Source organism: Python bivittatus, unplaced genomic scaffold (genome assembly GCF_059951505.1).
Source record: "Python bivittatus isolate LINGU-HERP-01145 unplaced genomic scaffold, Pbiv_v1 ctg000850_np1212, whole genome shotgun sequence".
In the NCBI taxonomy this organism is placed as follows: Eukaryota; Metazoa; Chordata; class Lepidosauria; order Squamata; family Pythonidae; genus Python; species Python bivittatus.
This window is the reverse complement of record NW_028277112.1, coordinates 26,264,479-26,289,137: the sequence shown is the minus strand read 5'-3', so window position 1 is coordinate 26,289,137 and position 24,659 is coordinate 26,264,479. Positions and strand designations below refer to the sequence as shown.

Genomic DNA, 24,659 nt, shown 5'->3' with positions numbered 1-24,659 from the left:
TGATGCTGAGTCTCATGAATACTTAACTTTATGAAAGAATTCTATTCTTAAAATAGGCAGTAAGGCATTCTATTGAAAAATATTGGTCGAATCTGTAACAGTTACTTTAAATCAATAACTTTGTAATGATTATTTTAATCATTTCAATACTTCAGATAGAATTTATTTATTTATTTATTTATTTATTTATTTATTTATCTATCTAATACACAGGAATGGCAATATAATCAACCCAAGCATGTTCTGATCACTTAAAATAGACGCCTTAGCTATCTCATAAGCCTAACGTTATCATTTTTAATGGAGTTTGCTTTTGAAATCAAATCAACTTCGGGTCTATATCAGAAGTTTAAAAATATATTAAAACTTGAAATTAATGATATTTATGACTTATGAAATAAAGAATTGGAATATCCAATAATGAAAAATCAATGGGTGCAGGTCTTAAAAAAATATAAAGCTTGTTTCTTTGGACATGAGGTTGAAATTAATTCATCAAAATATTTTACTCCAAATTTATTGGATGTCTTAAGGAATGTGTTGGAAAGAATGGGCAGCAGATGTGTATTACTGCTGATGTAATAAATTTGAGCATATGAGCATTTAACTCTTATGAATTGGCCATATCAGTTATTGTGTTTCCTTTTCGGAATAATATTCCAATATACTATCAGGTTCGGTCAGCACGGGGCTTCAGGGAAGCACGGGGCTTCAGGGAAGCTCGCAGCCAGACCACGCGGAATCCACCGGCGGTAGCTAGCGGGGAAAAGAGGAACCGAAAGCGCCGCTAATTAACGGGCCACCTGCGCCCAGCCAAACAGGAAAACCGCAGCGGAAGCTTTTAACTATAAACTGATAACGGCGCGAGCCAGCAATGAACGGGGCCGCAGGCAGCGAAAAAAGATTGCAACGCAGCACAGAACCCGCGGGCTTGCACGTAACGGGGAGGAACCAACCCAGCCGGAGGGGGACTGGCAATCAAGGACAATAGACCCTGACCGATCCTGCCATCATGAACAATCAAGGGGGATTATTGGGGGCCCATAATCCGCAGCTGCAACGTGATCGCGGGGCGGGAAAAAGCGCGGGAAGGGGGGAATATAACAAGTGATGCAATTGTACCAAGCCAGTCCTGGCTTTGCTTGTGACTACTACGTTACGCATGAGTAAACCTTTGTGAACCACACGTGTCACGAGAGTTTCTCTGTCGAACGGGGCAAACCTTACATAAAGCCAGGACTCACCGTTAGCGCTACCCGGTACCACCGAGGAGCGTTTCCTTTTCCAATACAGGCATGACCAGCGACGAGGAATCCGTGGGTCAGCTGGAGCACGAGGAACCCAGGCTCGAGGAGGGACGGTCGGAGCCACCCGGGAGCGACAGGACAGCGGCCAGGACCGGGCGCCCTCCAGCCGAGCGGTGGTCGATGGGCGTGAACCAAGGGCCAGACGGTTCAGGCGTCACGATGACCCGAGGTTCAGGATCCCGGAACCGCGAGTGGGACGAGAAGTTCGCCCGACTAGAGGAGAGAGTCGAGCGGCGCCTAGACGCCATGGAGGCGATGCTCCAGACCCTGCTACAGAGAGTGGGACCACCTGCGGTGAGCAAGGGGGCGAGCAACAGGGGTGGCGGTCCGGCACCTCAGCCGGCACTGCCCACGACGCCCCGGTCGGTGGACCGACGGGCGGCAGACGCCCTGAGACTTCGAGGTATCACTGGGAAGTTCTCAGGAGACCCTGAACAGCTGCCGCACTTTTTGACGCACGTTAGGGGGTTCATGCAGAGGGGTGGTCACCTATTTGCTAGGGACGAGGATAGAGTATCCTACGTGGCCGAGCTGCTAGATGGTCAAGCAGCTAGCTGGGTGATCGGACTATACGATGCCAACGCGGCGGAACTACGGAGTTTCCCGGACTTCATGCAGGCGCTCCGGGACAGATTCGAGGACACATTGAGCACCAAGCGGGCGGAGGACGACATCCTGCAGTTCAGACAGCGGGGCAAGTCGGTATCAGAGTACGCCCTGGAGTTCCGGAGATTGGCAGAGAAGCTCACGGACTGGCCGGAGTCCCTGAGGGTGAAGTATTTTAAGAGGGGGCTCAATCCAAAGATCCTGGAGCGGGCACTGGGGCGGGACGACCCGTCCACAGTGAAAGATTGGATCTGGCTGGCCGGAACGGCGGAATCGGCGTGGCGGCAGATCCAACAGAGTGCGAGGCGACGGGACCAGACGAGGGACCAGCCGAGGGAGAGAACCCCCGAGGAAAGGCGGAGCAGTCGGCGGCAATCCACCGGGGTGCGAGAGGCGACCAGAGCCCCGAACCTGTGCTTCCAGTGCGAAGGCAGAGGCCACCGAGCGGCGCAGTGCCCGACGGAGCGGGAAGGAGCCCCACCACGGCCTGAAGTCAAGCCCCCGCGTGCGACCGGGAAAAGGGCCGGCGACCGACCACGGAAGGGGGCAGTGGCGGCGGTGACCGAGAAAGGACGCGGGGGGTGGTCGACCCCGGAGACGGCGTCCTCCGGAGAGGACTCGGAGCTGGCGGGAAACGAGGCGCGCTCGCACTGAACGGCGTCCCAGTGCGAGCAGAGGAGTCGAGGCGCGCGGACCCAATAGGAGATGAGGACTGCCCTCCGTTCCGGGTGAGAATACACATCCGGGGGGTGAGATCCGGAGGGGAGGCACAGCTGCGGGCGCTACTGGACTCAGGCTGCACCCACTGCTTGATGCACCCAGCTGTGGTCTCGGGGCTCGGACTACAGCTGAGGCGCCTCCGGGAGCCCATTGCATTCAGCCAGCTAGACGGCACGCTGGCAGGGGGGGGGCCAGCTCAGTATTACACCGAGCCGGTCCAGATGACGATCGGGAGTCACCGGGAAGAACTGAGATTTGTGGTGGTCCCAGTGGCCGACTACGCGGTGGTACTCGGCTTGGCGTGGCTACGACGATGGAACCCACGGGTCGACTGGACGGCGGAGGCAGTGCAGTTCGGGGTCGACAGGCCGGCGAAGTGCGAGAGCCGAGGGGACTGAGCCGTGGAGACGGGTGCGGCCGCAACCACAGACGGGCAAGTGGAGGATCCGGGACACCGGGAGACGGGGCGAGAGCAGACGGAGCCTGAGACCCGGCCGGCAGCAGCAGCAGCGCCGGGACCCCGGAGACCCGCAACGATCCCGAGGCGTGGGGAGGCAGCGGCGACTGGCGAGACAACCGCAAAGAGAGAGGCCGGGCCCGGGGAACCCACGACGGGCGGCGGAATCCCGAGGCAGTATCGAGACCTGGCGGCAGCGTTCGGGGAGAAGGAGTCCGACCAGCTCCCACCACACCGGCCCAGTGATTGCGCCATCGAGTTAGAGCCAGGGGCGACCCTGCCTAAGCCGAAAATGTACTCCCTGTCAAGGAGAGAAATGGGGGCTCTGCGGGAGTTCATAGACAAGAACCTGGCGCGGGGGTTCATCCAACCCGCGAAGTCGCCATTAGCGGCCCCGGTACTATTCCGGGAGAAGAAGGATGGCTCGCTTCGAATGTGCGTGGACTACCGGGGGCTGAACGCAATCAGCACGGAGTACAAATACCCCCTCCCCCGATGAAGGACTTGATGTCGCATCTGTCTAAGGGGAGGGTGTTCACAAAACTGGACTTGCGCGAAGCTTACTTCAGAGTCAGGATCCGCGCAAAAGATGAGTGGAAGACGGCGTTCAACACGCCGCTCGGAAGCTACCAGTTTTCCGTGATGCCGTTCGGATTAAAAGGGGCCCCGGGGGTATTTATGCAGCTAATAAATGAGGTGCTGCACGACCTACTCTATCGGGGCGTCCTGGTCTACCTGGACGACATCCTCATCTACACCGAAACCCTGGCGGAGCACGTGAGCCTGGTACGCACGGTGCTCCAGAGACTGCTGAAGGCACAGCTGTACGCGAAGCTATCGAAATGCGAGTTCCATCGAGAGCAACTAGACTACCTCGGCTACCGAATATCCAGCCGGGGAATTGAGATGGACCCGGCGAAAGTGAAGGATGTCCTGGGCTGGGAAGCGCCGCAAACCCGGAGGCAACTCCAAAGCTTCCTAGGGTTTGCGAACTTCTATAGACAGTTTATCCCGAACTTCGCCCAAATCGCCCTTCCCCTAACCGACCTGCTGAAGACCAAGGGCACTGGGAAACCCCCCAAGCCCAGCATGGCACTTGCGTGGACTGCAGAATGCCAGGGGGCGTTTGAGGAGCTAAAACGGCGGTTCACAGCGGAGCCGATCCTGCGCCATCCTGACCCAGATCGGCGGTTTATAATCCAAGTAGATGCATCAGACGTGGCAACGGGGGCAGTCCTGCTCCAGCCCAGCCCGGAGGGGGCCATCCACCCATGCGCCTACGCCTCCCGCAAATTCACCAAGACGGAGAGAAGGTGGATGGTGTGGGAGAAAGAGGCGTACGCAGTCAACTGGGCACTGGCCACGTGGAGGCATCTACTGGAGGGGGCAGCTGAACCGTTCGAGGTGTGGACGGACCATAAGAACCTCGAGGCCCTGAAGACCCCGCGTAAGCTATCCCCCAAACAGGCGCGGTGGTCCCAGTACTTCGGGAGGTTCAGGTTCACACTAAAACACATCCCCGGGAAGCGCAACTTCCTAGCAGATGGACTGTCTCGCATGCCCCAGCACGCCAGCCTACGGGAGGAGATCGTGGACTCCATCATCCCTGCCAGCAGACTGGCTGCAAAGGCGGTGACCCGAAGCCAGACCAAGGGGGAGCGATGGGACGCAGCGCCTGAAGTAAGGCGAGGGTTCGCGGAGGCGGCGGAGCGGGACGCTTGGCTCAAGCAGAACCGAGAGGCGCTAACCTGCCAAGAGGGGTTGTGGTGGCACGAAGGAAAGCTGTACGTGCCCGAGGGTTGCCAACGGGAGGTCATGGAAAGAGCCCACGACAGCCGGAGCGCGGGGCATTACGGCTTCGTAAAGATGCTCCACTTAATCCGGCGGCAATTTTGGTGGCCCACGCTCCATAAGGACGTGGAGGCGTACTCGGGGGGTTGCCCGGTGTGCGCGATGGCGAAAGGGGCCAAAGGCAAACCTAGAGGGCTACTCCAGTCGGTAGCGGAACCCGACGGCCCATGGCAAGAGGTCGCCATGGACTTCATAGTAGAGCTCCCGGAGAGTAAGGGGAAGACCGCCATTTGGGTGGTTACGGACTTATTCTCTAAACAAGCGCACTTTGTAGCGTGCCGGCGAGTCCCCACGGCAGAGGGGTTGGCAAGACTGTTCGTGCAACATGTTTACCGGCTCCACGGCGCGCCCTGACGGGTCGTCAGCGATCGGGGCGGCAACTTCATCGCGCGGTTCTGGAGGGAGTTCCTGAAGCGGGTGGGGACGAAACAAGCCCTTTCTTCCGCGGCGCATCCGCAGACGGACGGAGCCACGGAACGCCTGAACGGGGGGCTCGAACAGTACCTGCGCTGCTACGTGGGGCACCAACAGGACGATTGGGCAGAGCTACTACCATTCGCGGAAGTGGCATACAACAACGCCGTCCACAAGAGTAAGTTCTCTCCGTTCACAAAAGTTCTCTCCATTCAAAAGTAGCCACCGGGAGAGACTTCGTCCCCATGCCGGAGTTGCCTCAGCCGGAATCCCAGATCAACTCCCTGGACGCCTGGTTCGCCCAAATCGACGCGACCCGGCGAGCGGCGCACGCGGCATTGCAAAGAGCCAAAGCCGACTACAAGAAACACGCGGACCACAAGAGGCTCCCCGAGGAGCCGTGGAAAGTGGGGGACCAGGTGTATCTGTCAACCAAAAACCTAAAGACGCACCAGGCATCGAAAAAACTCAGCCCGAGGTTTGTGGGGCCGTTCCCCATTGCAGAGGTCATCAATCCAGTAACCGTCAGGCTGACGCTCCCGAAAAGCCTCGGAAGGATCCACCCGGTGTTTCATTGCAGCCTGCTAAAGCTGCACCAGCCGGGGAACGCCTGGCACAAGACAGAGGGAGTGCCACCACCCATCATGGTCGGGGGGGAGCAGCATTTCGAGATCAACCAGATACTGGACGCCCGGAGGCACAAGGGGCAGACCCAGCTCCTAGTGCAATGGAAACATTTTCCCAAGTCCCACAGCGAATGGGTGAGTAAAACCCACATAAGGGCACCGGACCTAGTGCGGGACTTTTACAAGAAATACCCCGGGAAGCCGAAATAGAGCCGGGGGGAAATTTGTCTTCAGGGGGGCGGTATGTCAGGTTCGGTCAGCACGGGGCTTCAGGGAAGCACGGGGCTTCAGGGAAGCTCGCAGCCAGACCACGCGGAATCCACCGGCGGTAGCTAGCGGGGAAAAGAGGAACCGAAAGCGCCGCTAATTAACGGGCCACCTGCGCCCAGCCAAACAGGAAAACCGCAGCGGAAGCTTTTAACTATAAACTGATAACGGCGCGAGCCAGCAATGAACGGGGCCGCAGGCAGCGAAAAAAGATTGCAACGCAGCACAGAACCCGCGGGCTTGCACGTAACGGGGAGGAACCAACCCAGCCGGAGGGGGACTGGCAATCAAGGACAATAGACCCTGACCGATCCTGCCATCATGAACAATCAAGGGGGATTATTGGGGGCCCATAATCCGCAGCTGCAACGTGATCGCGGGGCAGGAAAAAAGCGCGGGAAGGGGGGAATATAACAAGTGATGCAATTGTACCAAGCCAGTCCTGGCTTTGCTTGTGACTACTACGTTACGCATGAGTAAACCTTCTTTGTGAACCACACGTGTCACGAGAGTTTCTCTGTCGAACGGGGCAAACCTTACATATACATCAATAGATTTGTTGGTAAATGTTTTCATTTTAAAGACACAATATGTTTCCTTTTGTTATAGATTGCAGAATATTTTACAATAGACAAGTCTTTATAATTTGATATAGTTATAAAATATGTATGTGATATATTTTGGCAACTTATATCAATGTATATATTAATATATTGTCTATCTATGTTGTTATTTTGTTTGTTTTGATAATTAATTGTTAATTGGATTGTCTGTTGGACAGTATTTATTTCTGCTTTTTAATTTTTTGTTGTTGTTCATTGTTTTCTCAATTTTTTCTTAAAAATTACAATAATTAAATAGCTTTTCCACTTCTGAGATTCCTTTGATTCCACACACCCTGCCCCCTGAGGTTTCACTACCATGTTATGCTGCCAGGAGGGATCTGGCCAGTCTGAATCCTCAACTGGATGGGTCATTCATCTTACCTAGCAGAAAGATCAGTAGGTCTAGACAGAGAAGTAATATTTTTCCCTGCAATTCCACCATATTTTTCCTGCCCCTCGAAATAATTTCTATTTTTCCAGGTTTTCATATTTCTAATCCAATAGACTTCTTTTAGCTTTATATAGGTTCAGGTTTCAGGTTTCTGTAGCATGCATTCCAACATAAGATAATATGTGAAGCAAAAGTGATATACGGTATTCAATATCCTTTTCTAAGGAATGCATTTTTAGAGTCTACAAGCCAAGTAAAGTTTAATGGTTTAATCATAATAAGCACTTATCTATATTCAGAAAATCTAGCACATTTTTAAAAAGCTTCCTTTCAACAAGAAAGAGCATTTTACCCTCATACTGTGAGTTTAATTTATTCCTAGAATTAATATTGTTTTCTTTTGTTAAATTGTCAGGCTTTGCTGGATTTCCAACCATGGAATCCTATGACATAAATGCCATTCCTAAATCTTCATACCCTTTTGGAAGTACAAACCTAAAATGTAGTTGATCATTCTTTATTTGTGACTTCATCTGTAAAGTTCAACAGGATCATAAAGGAGAACTAGATAGTATTTACTCCACAGTTTTTATTTCCTTTTTCTTTTGAAGACAAAAAAGGGCAGACACAGAAGGAAATGTCAGAGAATGCAACTGATGCTATCTGCCTGCACATGACAAAAAGGAATCTTGGCTATTTCTGTTCATGCTTAAGTATTGAAGTCACTCCTAAATTACCAGAATTTAATTCCATTACAGTAGAAGTATAAACATTCAGGTGATGCAGTATCTATAAATAATTAATTACAAAGGATAAATGGTATATGTAAGTATAAATAAAAGTGAAATATCTTCTACCTTATTTTTTTTTTAATTCCTGAGTCTCAGTACTTAGACTCTGACACTCTACCAGTTAATACAGTAAGCATAATGTGTGCATTAAAATAATTTGTCTTAAATAACAAAGCCAGTAAATGTAATTATTTTATAGAATAATCACAGAATTTCAACCTCTTTATGTTTTCTTTGATTTGAACTCTGAGTCTGTAATTCTGTAGCCAATGTACAGTGTCCCTGGGGCTTTAGTAGGGTAGAATTTCTCTCTTTTCCCTTGGAGTCAGAGAGGGGACTCCAATTTCAGAAAGGGAATTCTCTCTCCTGCTTCTGCAGCATCCCACATGCTGGTTGTTTCTGATTTTAGGAAAGTCCAAAGTCAGAAGGGAGTTTTAGACGGAAGAGCATTCTAGCTTTCCATCACTCTTCCAACAAAGGGCAAGAATTAGATAAGCCCTGATGATGTTCAGTTTCATTTTACTCCTGTTGCTCCCAGTGGAATGGAAATTGTTCAGGTCCAAGCAAGAAAACCATAAAATAGTTGGGCTTTTCTGTGTTGTTCAGTTCCCACTGACCTTAACTCTTTTTGGCTGTCCAAACTTTGCAAACTGTATTACAAACATGCTTTTTTTGGAGCTCTAATTTCTATCTCAAGGAAAACTCTCATTTGACAACTGTCAAATCAAAAAGACTCCCCCCAACTCTGGTCTAAGGGTAGAAGAGTAAGAGGTAGCTAGCCAACCTTGGTTGATCTCAAAAAGCTAAGCAGGGTTACACCTGTTTATTGGAGGCCCATCATGAAATTCCACAAGTGGGAAGAACAACAAATCCTAGAAGAAAGCAATGAAAAACCATTTTCATGTTGTTGCCATGAAGTCTATAAAAACATGATGAACTCCACTGGAAAGAAACATTACTGTCTAATGGTAGAATTGAAAGAATTAAATTCTCCTCTGTATTTTCCTTATAGCTTCTATTGCATAGAAGAATATAAGTTAACTCACATCCAGGCAATTAAGGTCAAATTTAGTTTGAGAGAAAAAGGGCAATATATAGCCTGTGTGTGAATATATATAAAATGTGACCTGGCTTGGGAAACCAGAAGAAGATGTTGAAAGAGCAATACAAACAAGATAGAGGAACATAATACACCACAGAAGGGAGAATGTGTTACAAAACAGGGCTAACCGATAACATTGTGACCCTTAGCTTATATTCCATTGTACAGTTTTACTGGTTAATATCTTTTCACCAATGTCCACAACTACATGGATGCATCAATCCCACATTGCTCCCATTGTTGATTAACTTTCATTTAAAAATTCAGTTCAAATCTGCATTAATTCAAATATATACTGCCATTAATTATGAGGAAAAGATGACACTGTTTCCTCACAGACCTTTCTTCCTCATGAAGTTATGTCCACAATCCTGTTGTTTTTCCAGTTGTGCTAACAAAGCAATTAGCAAAATTTAGTTGTGCTATGTCTTAGGACCATTTAAACATTTCCTTTGTCCTTAATTTTTAGCAATTTGATTCTCCCTAACAGCTCTTTTTCTCCCTTGATTCCATTTGTCTGTGAGAAATTTACTCCTGGTTCTGCTAGAAGTCAGAAAAATGCAAACTCTTTCTTTTACAGTAACTTCATGGATTCCCCTCCTGACATTTTGCTCATTAAACTTTTATGTCTGTATCCTAGTTTTTGCATTTGCTGAGGATAATAAAAGGAAATAGAACTTTCCTTACCAACAGTAAATTTTATTCTGCCCTCTGCGCCCATATGTATACTCATCATATCCTTGATAGAAGAAATTATGTGAATTTTGCAAAACTGATTTAGTTAACAATAATTAAGACTTCTATAATTCCTGACAATAAGCAACTACTACGAAAGGCAGTGGCATTTTTAAAAGGTATATGATACTTTATATTAAAAACAAAAGTATTTATAAGTTTTTAAGTTTACTTAACAGCTTTAGATAGTATCTCTGGAGGTGGAATATATTGATAATGCATACTGTTAACCTGTTTGGGGATTTTAAAACACACAGACAGACTTCTACAGATGGTGAGGAGTAGAGTAGGGATTTCACTATTCTTTGATAACCTTAAAACAAAAATATACTGCCTCTAACATTGCTGGCCACTGGTGTGGAAACCTAATATTTGAATGAGATTTATAAGCATACAGTCCAAAGCAAGAAAGTTCAAACTATACTGTGAAATCAACTACATGATTTGATTCTACATAAACTGGACTTTACACGCTTAAACCACTACTGGATATTTACACTGGCCAGATGCTGGTGTGTCCCATGGACTTTCGAAGAAAGGTGGTTCTTGTTCCCATTTCTTACTGAGAAGCAGAGGATTAGTTAAATGTATATGTGCATATCTATCTTATTCGAACTGCCTCATAAACTCTTGTTCAAAAAGGATATAGACAAACAGTGGAAAAGTGAGAAGAAACAAACAAACAAATAAAAAGCTTAAGCTTACACTTGAAAAGGTTCAGTATAAGGCCAGGAGTCCCTTGTGTTTTCAACCCAATTTCCTTTTTTGTTGAATTATTCTTAGCATACCTTTTCTTTTTTTTAACAGAATGGATACTAGTACCTGATGATTCTTCCTTTAAATATATTTTAAATGGACAGAGCCAGAGATATTGGTGATATATATTCAATACTAGTATTTACTATATAAAGAATACAACTGTTCTTACTGCAGCTCTTGTAAGACAGGAAAGTATATATAGTTTTAGGCACCTTGGCTAGGATCTGTATTTGGTCATGCAAACTGCTTGATAAATACAAAAAGGTAGTCTATGCCAGACATAAAGAGCTACAAATCATAAAGGCAGGAGTGGGGAGGAAATGAAAGGAAACTGATGGTGGATTCCTTTGTGCTTAATGAAGGCAGCAATCATTAGTGTGAAGCATGGAGCCAAAAGGTCAAGAACTTTAAAAGAGAAAGGCTATAGCCTTGAAGATGATGCACACTGACATAAAATGAAAGCATAGAATGTTATGCTCATAGTGATAGAAAGGCCAGATCTAAATTTTAAGCCTATCCAGTTGTTAGGCACTGGTGTGGGAAGCTTAGATTAACTGCTAAGTGTTTGCCTTAGAAGGGTTTCTTATGATATGTGACATTTTACTTTTTACTTGATTTAAAATGTTCGTTTTTGTTACGTATGTTGTAAAATATATACCCTCAGGCATAGATAGTATTGAATAGATGTTTAAAATTTATATAACATTTGCCTTTAACTATAATGGCAGTCTACTTAAGTATATGAATTCATTCATTCATTCCATAGGCTTTTAAGTTTCTTCAATTTGTTGACTCTGAGTGGCTTACTTCATGCCAGTATTTTAACAGATGATCAAAGACAAAAAAAAAAAAGGCCATGTCATTACTATCCCAAAACTTTCAGTGAACAGATAACTTCATCCCAGATCACATTGCTTATTAAAGTCTATATATTTGGGGTTATAATTCCAATAACCCCTCACCATTGGTGATACTACTAGGAGCTGATAGAACCCAACGTCTGAAACAAAGTAGGAGATGACATTAACCCAACCTTGATGAGGAATCCTGAGGAAGAAAGTGGAACACTCAACACACTATCAGCACTAAGAGAAAAATCCAAGATAGCAAATGAAGATTTCCAAAATCGTAAGTTTAATATCATACATGACCTAAAACTATGCCGAAAGTACCCTGAATTAGTGGCAAAAGGAAGGTAAGAAGTTGTTACCTAGCCGGGTAATGAAACATTTGGAAGAAAAGAACCAAGCTCAGAGAACCCCAAGGACTCCACAGTTCAACCCTGAGCTACACATATTCACCTCTATTGATATTTCACTTTCCCGTTTCCTCTAATAGGGAGAAGTTTGTGGCTGTCCTCCATTTCCACTTTTCTGATGATAATATATTAGTCATCTTAAATGTAGGGTTTTAATGCATATTACAACTACCTATTTTGTTAAAAGAAATGTATACACTTCTGCACGTGCATTAACGACTCCCAAAAAGAAACTTGAAACTTTCATTTTTCAGTGCTATACTTGTGACTTTTTACATGTGTTCTATTTACCACACAAATGATAAAGCTCCAGTGATTTTTCACGTTTCCTTCTTACAATAGCATTGAAATATAATTGATGTCTGGATTTTGATCATGTTATGAACACAGCAATTACTGCATGATGTTCATTAACACATAATCACAGACTAGCAGAATGCCATTGTGTAGTGTCAGCAACTGAAGAATCTCCACCACTTCAGTACCAATTGGGCATTGGGGCTACACTTTTGTGGCTTCACTGTCCCTGCATAACGATATGATACTTGGTAATCATATTTTTATTAATTCAGAATTTGGAATTAACAAACTCCAAAATTCCAGTCTAGCATTCAAAAAAGATTTTGATAACAAGGAGAGTACAAATTTCAGTTGTAAAAAAAGCGGCAGCAGTCTCCTTTGCATCATCATACTACAAGCAAATATATTACAAAATGAGAAAAATCAGTGGATTCTGATTACATATAATTCTGCTTTTTCCTTCCTTCCTTCCTTCCTTCCATCCATCCATCCATTCATCCATCCATCCATCCTAGAAAAGCTCTACCATGATCTTTGACAGCAGGCTTAAAGGCATTTTACACCATGTGTTTTGTTCTTATCAAAGACAATCTCATCCTTTCCCAATATATGGATGCTTTTTCTTAGCTGGCCAGTTCTGTTGTATCAGTCCTTATTCTTTCTTCAAGAGGGCAAAATAGCAAAGGCAAGGTAAATTATTCCTTTTTTCATAATGATTTATGAACCCAAGTATGTCTAATTACCATGGAAGAACGAAACCACAAAACTAATTACATTTTAAACCAACACAGGTAGCCAAGAATTAGATTATATATTCAGCCATATGCAGGTAAACAACTTAAAAGAAGTATTACCTTGTGCACATACACTCTCTCTTTTCTACTGAGACAAAACACATAGGCAAAAAACAAAACCACACCAAGAAAACAAAAAGATTATTTTCAACCCTTTGCTCATGCCCACTGCATTTATAGTTAAACTTTGAACAATTTCTAAAATTCCAAGTGTTCCCATGAGTCTAAAAAGCCTGCTTTGAAAGCTTCTAAGGGTGCGGCTATTGACTATCACCTAGTTGAGGAAAGAAAGTGGGGACTCATTCATTTTGTCCTATGAAGACCGCATTGCTTCTCTGTCTGTACATACTTCTAAGCTCAGTGCAAGGATCTGTCTTTGGTTTGAAAAATGACCTCATTGCTTAGCATGTAAATATTGATCTCTGCTTCCAATCTCCATTAAATTAATCTGCAGAATATCTAAGAGAATCTTAGGCATGTTTACACAGATAATGTTCAGTGGGCTTGATCATGGAAAAGTATGCTTTGGACTTAAGACAAGATTTTTTTTAATGGTTCCAAATATATGGAATATTCTCTATGTGGATCAATATGAATCTATTCTTTATTTAGAAGATCTTAAATTTTCTTTGATTTATTTTTAATGGCTAGTTATTCAATTAGTGATCACTCTTTTTGTTCTATTGGTTACAGAATCTTTTGGATTCTGGGGCAGTTATAACAAATCTAAATAATGATAATACATTTATTATTTATTTTTTACCTTGGTCTACGTATGGTAATAATAGCAATATTAGTTAAAAAAAGCAAAATGGATCTAAATAAATGCAGCTCATTGGTACTGTCCTCACTAATGGGGCCTCTTAATGATATTATATCATTTTTATCTGAATTCTCCAGCATGTAGATAAATACATATCCTAAAACCATTTGGTTTAATTTCAGAGTTATTAGCAACCATGCAGAGATCTAACAGGCAAATCAGAAAAGGGCATTTTAAAAACAGGAAAGAGAATTACAGTTGCTAGCCAAATGCTGGACAGTTTTGAAGTCTTGCAACAACCCAGTGTTTTCAAGGAATCACAAGAATATTCACAAATAATGGTTTTAATGCAATCAAAGCAATGCTGGGGGTGGGGAAAACCGTGCATATTATGCAAACGTATTAGCAAATGTAAAATGATAAATTAGCAAGCAACTATTTAATTATTACTGTGACTAATTCTTGTAGATGGTGACACAACAAATGAACCTGAACTTGTTCTGGTTGACTGCAATGTTTTGCTGAAACATTTCCATTTGGTTTTTGTTTGCTGCTTGTGTGTAGTTTGCTAAAGGAGACAGCATCTGTTTAATGAGCTCCCACTTCATTACCGAGCCACTTTCCTCACTGAGTCATTCTCCTTAAGTATTCAGGCTGTGTAATCTGGTGTTGTTTTAAAGCAAATACTAATTTATGATTACCTGTCACATTAGGCCATTGAAAATTGTACTCACACTTCCTTGCATGAGCAGAATGCTAATGAGCCGATTATGGATTGTTGGAACAGGCTCTTATTATCTGTCCATGCGGGTAAATATAGAATACAAGTTTACTGGCTAGGCAATGTACTTGCTTTCCTGGAAAAGGATACAGATTCTTGATATGCAAAAAGGATAGGCTGATTCACTGACTAGGGATTACATGTAATAATCATTTGATTACAGCATCACTAGAAAAATGATTGAATATATTAAAAATGCAGTGATAGGCTACGGTCTGCAAAAGGTAGACAAATAGGTATCATATAGAATGGAAAACGGTGGCTTTTTAAAAAATCTACTTTCTCCAACCGTCACATGTTCACCTAGGAGTCTAAGGAAGGGTTTTTTAAAATTTATTCTAAAGCAAGATCCTGCTTCTTAGAGAGACTTGAGAACAGGTGACATCTCTCTAGGCTTGGTAGCTAAGCAAGGATGGGCCTGATGAGACATCCAGGGCTTTTGACTAGATTGGGAACTTGAAAAAACATCCTGGCAAAAGGCAAGAGGCAATCACAAATCACTTCTATACTGTTGTCAAGAAAATTGCAAAGTTGTGCCCATGAAGTCCCCAGAATTTTCCTCAACCCAAAGGAGATTTTACAGTTAGTAATCATTTGGGGAACCTGCTATTCAGAGCAAGGTGTGCATTTGGAATTATGTAAATTATATGTGTCTACTAATTACAGGGACCTATAATAGTAAAATTGCAACTCCTACAAAACTAAGATTTGATGGGATATAGAATATATCCAAGGATATCCCAAGCATAGCTTTTTTAATATGAACCAAACCCTGTACTTTTTTGTATTATAAACTATTTTATAAACAGTAATTAGCTGCCTTGGGGTATTTTATAGAGAAAGCAAAGGTAAGTTATCAACATTTTAAAGAGAAAATGCCACATATTAGCATGTTATTATTTACTCTTCACAAGTGCATTGTCTCTACAAGATCATTTCTTTTGTTTGGGGATATTAATCCCAAGAAGAAGTGCCACAGGCTTTTCAGGAGTGAATCTGGCTTCAGATACAAAAAGGATCAGGCTAAAGACAAACTGGTTTCCCCACCTCTTAAATGAGATGAAACAAATTGTGTACTTGCTGTGTTGCCTAGTGTCCTCCTGAGGTCGCCATGACTATCCAGTGGACACACTTCCTTGATGCTCTGGGCAGCTTGCTTATGGGCCCCTCTAGGATTTTGAGCTTCTGTGTCTTGCTCATTGATAAAAGGTTGCTACTGCCACATATTAGTACTGTGGGTGGCTGGGGAAAGGATTTTTGCTCTGGCTTTGTAAAGGCTACTACCATTTTAGATTTTCAATATCTTCACTATATTTCTATTCAAATTATCAAAAAAGTGAAGGATGTTAAAAGTATGAGGAGTGGCTGTGTTTTAAATGCCCCAGATGTATCAGCAGATATCAAATAGTTTTCTCTTTTCTCTTTTATTTAAAGACATTGGTACTTCTTAAGATTCCTACACTGATTTTTGTGGGGGGAAAAATTCCCATGGTGGCATATAATTAAATGATAAATTGATGCATGTGTGAAAGACAAAAGCAGTCAAAGTAGCAGTTAAAACATAACACTCAGAAGAAACATAATCTGGGCAACTTCCATAATATGTAGAAGCATCTGGACAAAAGGTCTGCTTGGTACTGAAGTCACTTTCAAGCTGGCTTGGGGCTAAACAAGCCTGTCTCAGCCTTGTACTTTGTAAGTAGTTAATACTCTGGCCCAGTTCATAATGCTTTACAATAGCAATTCAACTGTGAATTGCCCAGAGGTTCAGGTGTTCCTGATGAATAATCATACTTTCTAAAATAGTGATTGGTATCCAATATTCCTTCTCTGGATTTATCCTATAGTTGCCACTATTTACCTTTTTTTGAATAGGTTTTTGTTTTCCTTACTTAAGCAGCAAATGTAGCCATTTTGAAAGACAAATATATTTCACAAACATACTCACTGAAGCCTAAGTTCTGTTTAAAAATGTGATAAGTCAAGGATTTTAATATATATGGAGAGGAAGGGCACACAGCAGTCAGTTAGTACTTAGTGTATACAGTATTTATACTGACCAATATTTGTCAGTAAAATGAATAAAATCAAAGAGCTGTAAAATCTTTTAGAGAAAGCACCTTTGGACAAATGTAATTGCTGCTGCATCAAATCCCTTTTGTATTTTTTAACTATTCACATTCAGTCTGATGTGGAAAAAATTGGCAACCAAGGAATGATGAAGAGATCTGTAACCTGGGATGTACACAACAGTACCCTGTTTCATCTAACAACAGCAAAGTAAGTACAAATCATTGCCAAAAGAAAATTGGAAGAAATCCAAAGGCAACCTGAGATTGAGAGACAAAAGCCAGAAGCTTCTTTCTTAAGAAAGAAAAACTTTCAGGAAATTGGGAAATGAATTTTGGCACCATAGTGAATTTAACCACTATTAAGATTAGACTGCCAACCCACTATATCTTGATTTCCTGGCTAAAACATGAAGAATGTATTCTGATTCAATGTTCTTCTTGAATAAAAGAAGGATGAATCTAACTTTCCTGCCTGTGTTTTGATTTTAAAAGGACACTTTAAAACTCCAACTTTTCTCCCCTACAACTGTCACCAGCATAAAGTCTTTTTTAATCTTTTTCTGGAGAGCAAATTAGTGCAGAAAACAAAAAGGGTGGGAGAAAAAAGAAAAGGCACAGGAAAAAGTGTCCTGCAATTCTATTCTGTAAGGAAGGTTTTAAGGAGGCAATTGATAGAGTCAGTGACAGGCAAAACTAATTTGAAAAGAAAGTCAATGTACATCCTCCCATGGAAAAACCAACTAGAAGCATTTCATTTCACAGGGATTTTCAGAGTCATGTCAGGGCTGAGACACTGAATTTAAGAACCATTATCCACATAATTATTTTGCAAAGGTGCCTGAAGAAACAGTCCTCAAAATGCCTCAGGAAGATTGTCAATAAAATAATCCAGTTTTACTCTCTGATAAATAGTTGGTTCCCATGGTATTTATCCTGGTTGTTCCAGAGATTACTTTGAAGGGATCAAAAGTGGTTTTTTAAAAAAATCAGTCAAATTGCCCCAAAATAGATAAAAGCATTTCCACCCACTTTTTTCTTGCTTTCATGCAGGGGTATTCTGGATAGTTCATGCTGTTCAACAAAACTAATTGCTGGCAAGGACTAGTGCTAGTCACTGCACCTCTCACCAATATTCCTCATGGAAGTCTGAGGTGGTACCCATACCTGTTGCAGGCGGATGATCTGAGAGAATCAACAAGTGTCACAAGACTATTATGTTGCATATGCCCTTGTTAATTCATCAATGTAACAGTCATGTAACTTGATCAAATATAGATTCTAGATTGGAGCAGGTAACCTGGAACTCCTGATGATGGTGACGATGATGATGATGATGCAGTTCCTGATGCTTTTTTCAGCCACAAATGCCAAAAATTAAATGTGGCATCCTTTTTTTTTTTAAGGCAGGAAATAGACAAAATGATAATTCATATTCTCAAATTAAGTTGGTCTCTAATCTCATCTCATTTTAGATAGTCAGGGAAAAAAAGACTAGAAAATTTTAGCTCTGCCCCCATGTGTGATACCGCCATGAGACACTGTCTCCTGAACTACCCACTGTGGTCTTTAATCACTCTCAATTTATTAAGTGGGAGACATGGCCAGCAAAAGATTGTACACTCCATTCTATACAGGATTTTGCTAAGGAAAGCATTTGAGGATATGAAATATAAATGGCTGTTATTTTCTCAGCATTGTTCTCTTAGAGTCCAAAAAAAAAACAGAATGAAAACTTTCATTGGAAACTATAATTATCCCATACATTCTGGTGTATCAGCTGCTTCAGGGGATTTAGAATGATAAAAAACTAAGTTTTTTAAAATACAAACAATTTGGATATATATATATATGGATTCCATCTAGGGGTATCTTCATGGGGTAGTCAAAATGTCCTTTCTAACATGCGAGTTTTTGAACCTCCCCAGGGGCTGCACTTGATTCAGCCAGAGTAATAAGCATTTTAAAATCCAACAAAAACTTGAATAACTGTTCTAGTGGGCCTATGAATGCAGCTGCACTTCACATCAGTTAGATGCGTCATACCATAGAGGAGCACACTTTCCTTCACTGAGGTGACGACAATTCTTCTCATCAAGGTAATTTGTATTGCTTCAAGGCTCTGCCTGTAGTTGAACAGCCAAACAAGGCTTGAGACAACCCACAGTAAAACAACAAGGCAGGTTTCACATTTTAGAAGCAGGAAAAAGGAGCAGTACTCCATGAAGCAGCCCTTCAGAAGCCTATACAGCTCTAGGTTCTATCTAACATAGAACAAAAAGGTGCAATCTTTGCATGTTCTCTAAGTATTTGTAGAAATATTCTACCTATATTCATAAAACAGAATACAACTAGATGTTTGGAAGGATAGAAATCATATGCAAGCAAGCAATATGTTGTGTTTCGGTTGTGCCTAAAATGAGAACAGTTAATGACAAGAGGCATCCATGTTGCCACTGTTTTCATTCCCCATAGCTCAGAATAAATTTCAAGGCAATCTGTGATTGTCTTCACATTTGCCAACTTGAAATGCTGAGGATAAGATGAGCAAATCTCTAGGCTGGCCCAAGGTGCCACAGATTCTGCAGGAACAAAACTTCCTACACCCCATTCTATGCAGAAAGAAATGGAAAAGGAAGGGAGAAACGTTAGCAAGCTGGCACTTTGCAGGTCAGGAGTTGAAGCAAGTGAAGCCTATTGCAAGATGCAATCCATGCCCAGATCTTAGTATCATTGCCACAGGTATTGGGGTGGGGGAGTATCAAACAAGTCAAGATGGCAGGCATGACTGTGTGATCAAAACTCTGCCCTTTCTTTCCATGTGTTGCAGGCACCATCTTGAATTTTTCATCCTCCCCTGCTGCAGCCATCCCTGATTTTTTCTGTTTCAATTTCACCAAAGTGAACCAGAAATAAATTAACTCAGTTTTCCAGTGCTGCAGATGTTGTAGGAACATGAAGCTTTACAGCTGTTTTCATTCTTGCAATGAATTCTCATGGGGAAATGCCATTATTTATTCTAGTGTTACTATAATATTAAACAAAGAATGAAGATGGAACTAAACTCACCCTAAATAAAAGCTTATTTTTTTACTCACAACTTTTTTGTCTTTATTCAATTTGATGGGATTCCTCATTGAAAACATACATTTTGGACTAACTGGTCTGATGAAAAGGCTGCTGGATGATAGAAATATGTGACAGCCTCACTATTCTAAGGAAGGGGTCCCTTGTGTCACTGTGCTTTGCCTGATGCAAAGTAGACTCTTGTATCTTTTTTTTTTAATATCTTTTTATATTTTCTTCACCCCCACCCTAAAGGCATGGGTTTTTTCTCCAGTTGGGTAGACTTGCTGAAATAACGATCCCAGCAACATGTTAGTAAAGCCTTAGAAACCCTTTAGTAAGCAAATAATTTAATTACAGTCTTTGCTGAGGCAGCTTCTATGGCTCGCCCTCTGACCCTTTGTATTGTGGTACCTAGAGTCAGCGTGGGACTCACACTTCCTATTCCTGTCACAGAATCTCTCCATCTTGTACCATTTAATATAGTGTGCTCCAGGTGTTCTGTGGTGAATGAATAGTTATATTACTACCTGTCAGACACAATCACACTCTATTCATCATTCGCGGATGGCTGCGTGAAGCCCTGGTTCCAGCAGGCTCCCTCTCTATTTCCTTGTTCAAACGTCTGCAGTGCTTTCGGCCCATCTGTCAAGACTGTCATTTAGAGGGAAAACAGTATCAGCGCTTTAAATATATAGAGTTCTCTATTGAAACAGTGCTGTGATTGAACTGTCAGTGTTCTCAGTATCAGACAGTAATTCATGACTGGTCAGAGCTCCATTTAGGTTGCTATTACTATGTTGACCCCATTGGGTCAGGCTGACGGAGTTTTTTCTCTCCTGCCAGATCTATAAATAGTGCAATTAACCTTTCAGGAATTACAAAATGTTCATCTTCCCCCGCCCTGTTCAGTTGCTGCTTATGACATTTACAATAAAGAACAAATATCTTGAAATGTGAGAAGAAATTAGCGTGTGTTGAAATGTGTACCAGATGGCAGCACAAATAAAGACTATATTTATTCCTCTTCCGGTGTCCCTTTTGCTGGCAAGGCATGTCCACTCATTTCAGACTTAGTTCTCTTGGAAGTAGTTGACTCCCTACAGTTTCGACCAGGCATGGCTGGAAATGCCATTTTGGATAGTATGTATAAATAGACAAAGTGCTCATTTTGTGTGTATGTGTATATATGCATATATATGTGTGTATGCATACACACACACACACATATATACACACACATACACATATACACACACACTCAGAGTATATAGCCAAATAGCCAAGCAATGCTCTATTTAAATATAAGGCACCAATTGGGTTGTTCTTTTTAATTTCTTTTCCTTTCCTGAAGAGATTTATGTCTTGGATTTTAAGTATCATGTATTAAATATCACGCAATAGCTGTACTGTGGCACTAAACCAAACTCCCTTATATGATATCTCAGGGAAAGAAAAAATATACAGTATCTATTTTAAAAGAGCTTGCTATGTATCCTCTGTTGTGGTAGTCCTTTTCTGATTTTTCTTTCTTTCTTCAAAACTAAAGCATCTTTTTTTTCCCATCAGAATTAAACTTCTGATCTGGAAATTATTTAAATTCCCATGTGTGTGTGTATGTGTATGGATGTCTGTCTGTCTATCTGTCTGTTTATCTCAGGTCCAGGTTCTCTTGTCTCTTGTAGCTGGAGAAGTACCAGGGCCTGAAGGAGGAACTAGAGAGGATGTGGAAAGTAAAGGCCAAAGTGGTCCCAGTGGTGGTAGGAGCACTCGGGATGTGACTCCTAAGCTGGATGGGTGGCTCCAACAGATCCCAGGAATGACATCAGAGCTCTCTGTCCAGAAGAGCTCAATGCTAGGAACAGCTAAGATACTGCGCAGAACCCTCAAACTCCCAGGCCTCTGGTAGAGGACCCGAGATTGAAGAAGACACGTACCACCCACAGGGGTGAAAGGAGATAGATAGATAGATAGATAGATAGATAGATAGATAGATAGATAGATACGCACACACGCACGCACGCACAAGCATACACATACGCATACGCATGTATGAATAGGGGCAATGAGGGGAAGATGTACAATAGCACAGTCATTTTGTTAGGGAATTAATGTTAATTCCTTTGTTAACAGGCAATTAAATTATTTTTATTAAATAAATTAAATGGGCTGTAAATAATTTCTCTTAACATTACATCTACATGCTGTCAATCCTTGCCAGCCCTGGCACACCTGTATATTTACAAACCTGTCATTCTGGCAGATGCAGGTTCTCCTCGGGCTAGAACTCTGAGCTTCCTCCCACACCCACCTCCAAACCCCTCCCTCCTCAGTTCCCCCTCCCTCTGGAATATAAACTGGGAGGAGATGAGTTACCAGGCTTTGACTGACAGTTCTAATGCCCAATCATTACACAGCAATAACAAATAGCATGGACAAAGCATGATTTTATGTATGAATGTGCACACACACAAACACACACACACACACACAATGCTATGTACATCCAAAGTCAGAATTAGCTGATAAGTCTTATTGATCTATCAGAATTAGCTGATAATCATAATGGACTTAATTATGACTCTATATGATTTTTGCCTGGATTTTTATTTTTTTAATCTGTTTTTATTTCTTAAGGTAAAAACTTCCTCATACTGAGCTTTATTCTTGGTGATTATACAGACAGATCCATACTGTAATCTTGGCAACAATACAATAGTGATTTGCCTTTGCACTCTTCTGGGATTTTTTTTTTTTAACTTCCTAGTCCATCCTCAATCCAGGGACTTCCTGATGGTCTCTTATCCAAATGCTAGTAAACCCAACTCTGCTTAGCTTTTTTTTTTTTGGGGGGGGGGGAGATCAGTTGAGGCCTCTAGGTGCTACTGCTGATGTGACTTTGAGTTTTGTTTGTTTTTACAAAACCTCACATGTTGCAATTTTTTATATATATCACAGCAACATTTTCATAGGAGGAGGCTTTTATATAACCTACACTGGACATAGAGAGCCAGTTGATGTAGTGGTGAAGGCACCAGGCCAGAAACCGGGAGACTGTGAGCTCTAGTCCTGCCTTAGGCACAAAGCCAGCTGGGTGACCTTGGGCCAGTCACTCTCTCTCAGCCCTAGGAAGCAGGCAGTGGCAAACCACTTTTGAAAAACCTTGCCAAGAAAACTGCAGGGATTATTCCAAGCAGTTGCCAGGAGTCAAAAACTGACTCGAAGACACAACAACAAAACACTGGCCATACATTCTCTGAGAGTGCATGACTTCCAACCACTACTCTTTCTGGCTTTATTGTTTTTTATTACCTGGTAAAAGCTGCCTGGCTGATCCCTTTTTGTTGTTGTTGTTTTCTACTTATCAAAGGAGCTATATTTCCTGTGAAGGATGGGTATGGCTTTGACTTTAATAGCTCAGTTTTATATGTTCAAAAATGAAAGATCAATGATCACTTGCTGGATTTTTCATTTTTATTTAGAGTTTCATTTAGAATTTGTGGTTCAAGCTATTACCACTAATAATATACAGTCTCCATATCTGAATTGTCAAAAGCTTTTCCTAAAACTCCAAGATTATAAAGCCCCAGCACCATTTTCCCTTCCTCTCCTTTTTTCCTGATTTTTTTAACCATCTTGCCTTCTAAAAAGATTGTAGGGGGTCAAAAACTTGCAGCTGCTTTGCAGACTTTCATCTGGCCTAATAAAGGTCAATACAGATTCATGTGGCTTATAGTAGAAGAATAATGGTAGACAATGTTACAAATTACAGGTCTGGAAGCCTCACTCAGCAGATAAGTGTCAGCTTAATATTTTAGTGTATCACAATGGAAGAATAGCTATTCTCTGTCAGTTACAATGGTCTGAAGAACTGGCTATTTTTTCATATCTGAGTGTTTTATCACTAAGAGGAATGTGACTTATACTGTCCTCTGTATTTAATGTTCTATTTGCTATCTCCCTTTTTAAAAAGCAGACATACTGACTTATACGTAAATAGGTTAATTTTACCATATGAGAAAGAAATATAGAGATACCTAATTTAATAGTCTATGAGTAAGGAATAGTCATATGAATACATCCTTTTGCTTCTTTTTTATTACTTTATTTTATTTTTGCAAACAATAGGGCGGAAAAGTAAAACAGACAGCAACATATTTGCCTAAAAGCTAATGGAAGTTTTTAATATTAGTGAGAAAAAGGCAACATTGTAGAAGGCACTCAGACCATTTCTCCATTCTACCAGTCTACTCATGTAACAGAATTGATAGGAGGGTAAAAACTGAACAATCTGCTTAGAGAATAAAATTGCAGAGACAATGTCCTTATCCTGTGCGGTAGAATGGATCTGTGTGCGTATATTCAGATCCAGAGTTATACAGCTCCTTTTTTTTCCTTAGTGAAAATGGTTAGAGTCACTTTGGAAACTCTTATAAACCCTGCAACTTATAAATTTTTAATTAAGACATTTGAAATGTTCAATTCATACCTGAGAAGAAAGCTGGAGCAGGTCTCCCTGTTTCAGTGGTTTTAGTGGAGGCTGTTGTGCTGCCATTGTTGTACTGTAAAGGCAACCCCTGTGTGTAGAGCAGTCACTGAGAAGGAATAATGAAGGAAAAGTTTATCTAGAGACTCTATTGTCTTGGAGATCGTCACACAACAGAAAAGCATAAAAGAGCTTCTTGTCCGTGTGATAATTATTTACGGATGCACTTCAGGCTGCTCTCAGTACTGTATCTCAGCTAAAGGCTTTGGTCTGATTCCAAGGTAAAACTCACCCCGTTAGCTGTCATATTAGTAACTCTAAAACTATCCCCATTCAGGTTTCCCAGAGCATTCAGAATTGCTTAATTATTCACAGCAAAAGCAATCTGCCAAAACTGTACCTTTCCAATAAATACAGAGGCACGAGAGCAGAGGTTATCCCTCATGATCTAATGTTGCTGAAGGTGGCAAAACTGGAGACAAAACAGTAAAAATCTTTTGTCTCAAGCAAA

The 24,659-nt window shown here is 42.3% G+C and overlaps 1 long non-coding RNA gene across 1 annotated transcript in view; it reads right to left on the bottom strand.

Annotated features, from left to right (window-relative positions):
- Window positions 1–24,357, bottom strand: part of LOC148213792 (uncharacterized) — a 189,720-nt gene extending 165,363 nt beyond the window's left edge. Inside the window, exons 1-2 of the long non-coding RNA XR_015793817.1 lie at window positions 24,152–24,357; window positions 20,193–20,316 (exon numbers count right to left, since the gene is read on the bottom strand). This is a non-coding gene — a long non-coding RNA (uncharacterized LOC148213792). The remainder of the gene's footprint in view (window positions 1–20,192; window positions 20,317–24,151) is intronic.
- Window positions 24,358–24,659: the final 302 nt, after the last annotated feature.